This window comes from Penaeus vannamei, chromosome 10, assembly GCF_042767895.1.
Source record: "Penaeus vannamei isolate JL-2024 chromosome 10, ASM4276789v1, whole genome shotgun sequence".
Taxonomy (NCBI): Eukaryota; Metazoa; Arthropoda; class Malacostraca; order Decapoda; family Penaeidae; genus Penaeus; species Penaeus vannamei.
Genome location: NC_091558.1, coordinates 17,665,516 through 17,668,015, shown reverse-complemented (window position 1 = coordinate 17,668,015; position 2,500 = coordinate 17,665,516). Strand labels below are relative to the sequence as shown.

Sequence of the window (2,500 nt, the reverse complement as noted above, 5' to 3'; positions counted from 1 at the left end):
GAGCGGCACTGTCGGCAAGAACGTCTCCCGATTAATATTTTAATAAGATAGGCGTTCACCATTGACACAGAAAGATAGTGAAGAGATCCCTCATGATCTCATTTTCCTGTATAAAGCGTCGATGAGGTTCATTACATCATTACCTTACCGTAAGTAAAGACAACGAATAGTGCACACCGACCTCGGACAAGCGAAGGTCTGTCACTTGCTGTATTCAAGTTTGCGCTCCGTTTTTGTGACGTTTTACTGATATACGCAAGACACTATTACCTTATAGAAACCGACTCACATACCTATGATAACCTTATAGAATCACTCTTCCCAGCACTATCCTTACCCAAGGTATCGGTACGGTGTCACTAACTATGTGATTATGAAACGATATTAAAATTCAGATATTTTTTTTCCTTCTTATTATCACGTAACTCCTCCCCCTTGACAGAAATCAGCCAATGAGCGCGCCGATCTCAGATCCCGGTTGGCAAACCTCGCTTCTGATTGGCTAAGCTGATAAGGTAACATTTTTTCCGCTTAGAATTCTCAACTGAAATGCGAATCTATTTATAAAGTAAAAAATATGAGAAAAAAAAAAACTTAAGTTTAGTTCGGTAAAAAGATATATAAGAGATTTGATAAAGGGCGAGGAAGTAGAGAACTGTAGAATAGTGACAAATGAAGGAATAAGTAAAATAGAAAATGAGAAAGGGAGAGATACAATAAGATTATGATCCAAAAGGGGGGAAAGGCAGATATGGCAATTAATATAGGTAATAGTGATAAGAATAGGAATATGATTAATCATGATAAGATAATTCTAAAAGTAATGATAGTGATGATGATAATGATGAAAATGATGGTAATGGTAATTATGATAATAAAAGTGATAATGGTGATATTACTAACGATAATAATACCAATAGTAATGATAATAATGGCAATGATGATAATGTCCATAACCATGAGGATAATAATAAAGGTTATGATGATGATATAAAGGAAGTTAATTACAAAAATGATATGAATGATAAATATGATAAAGATTATCATAATGATAATGATAGTAATAGCAATAATAATAATAATAATAATAATAATGATAATAATAATAATAATAATAATGATAATAATAATAACAATAATAATGATAATAATAATATTAATAATAATAATAATAATAAACAATAGTAACAATAATGATAATGAAAATAATAATAATTATTATTATAATGATAATTATTACTATTATTATAATAATAATAATTATTATTATTATTGTAATAATAATTATTGTTACTATAATAATAATAATAATAATAATAATAATAATAATAACAATAACAATAATGATAATGATAATAACAATAATAATTATAATAAAGATAATTAAGAAAAACTGGGTATTGATGATAACAGTAAAAAGTAAAAACATAATGAAAATAGTAACAATGATAATAAAAATAATAATAATGATGAAGATACTGTTGTTGATGATGATGGTAACAATAATAGTAATAATAATCATAGTAATAATAATAATAATAATAATAATAATAATAATAATAATGATAATAATAATAATAATAATAATAATAATAATAATAATAATAATAATAATAATAATAATGATAATGATAATAACAATAAGAGTAATAATAATGATAACAATAACAATAATGATAATAGTTATAAGGATAAAAATAATAACGGTACTGCTAATAGCAATAGAAATAGAAAAAATGAAAATAGTAAGAGCAATAATGATAGTAATTATGATTATGATAATGATAACAATAATGATAACAGTAATAATGAGAATAATAATGAGAATAGTATTAATGATAATAATAACAATAATGATAATAATAATAGTAATGATAATAGTAACAATACTGATAATATTATATTAAAAATGATATTAACAGTGAGGATAATGATAAAAATGATAGTTATAACTAAAGATAACACCAGCAACCATAACGATGAAAAAATAATAATAATGATAATGATAATGATAAAGATAGTGATGATAATAATAGTGAAATAATAATGATGATGAAAATAATAGTAATAATAATGATAATAATAACAATAACAATGATAATAACAATGTTAGTAGTAATGATTATAATAACAATAATATCAAAGATAATCATGATAACAATGATAACAACAACTGTTAATATTAACAATATAGATGATAGTAACAACAAGAACAAGAAAAATAATAAAGATAATAATCTCAATGACAATAATTACGATAATTGTAATAACAAAAACAGCAGTGACATAGTAACAAAAGCAGTAACAAGAATATGAAATATGGTAATACAGATACTAATAATAATGATAAACACAATGATAATGATAACAATGAAAATACATATCATAAAAGTAAATGAATCATTATAGAATAGTGATAATAATGATAGTAAAAATGATGATAAGCATGAAAAGAAAATAGATGATAATAGTACTAATAATTATATTTTTTATAGTTTCT

The 2,500-nt window shown here is 23.3% G+C and overlaps 1 protein-coding gene across 6 annotated transcripts in view; it reads right to left on the bottom strand.

The window, feature by feature from the left end:
* The window catches only part of LOC113813771 (transcription factor ets-4), a gene marked incomplete at its 3' end in the record, with an annotated part of 49,863 nt that overhangs the window by 22,274 nt on the left and 25,089 nt on the right, over nt 1-2,500 (bottom strand). Inside the window, 1 exon segment of one of the 6 annotated variants that reach the window (XM_070126409.1) lies at nt 294-355. 6 annotated transcript variants of the gene reach the window in all.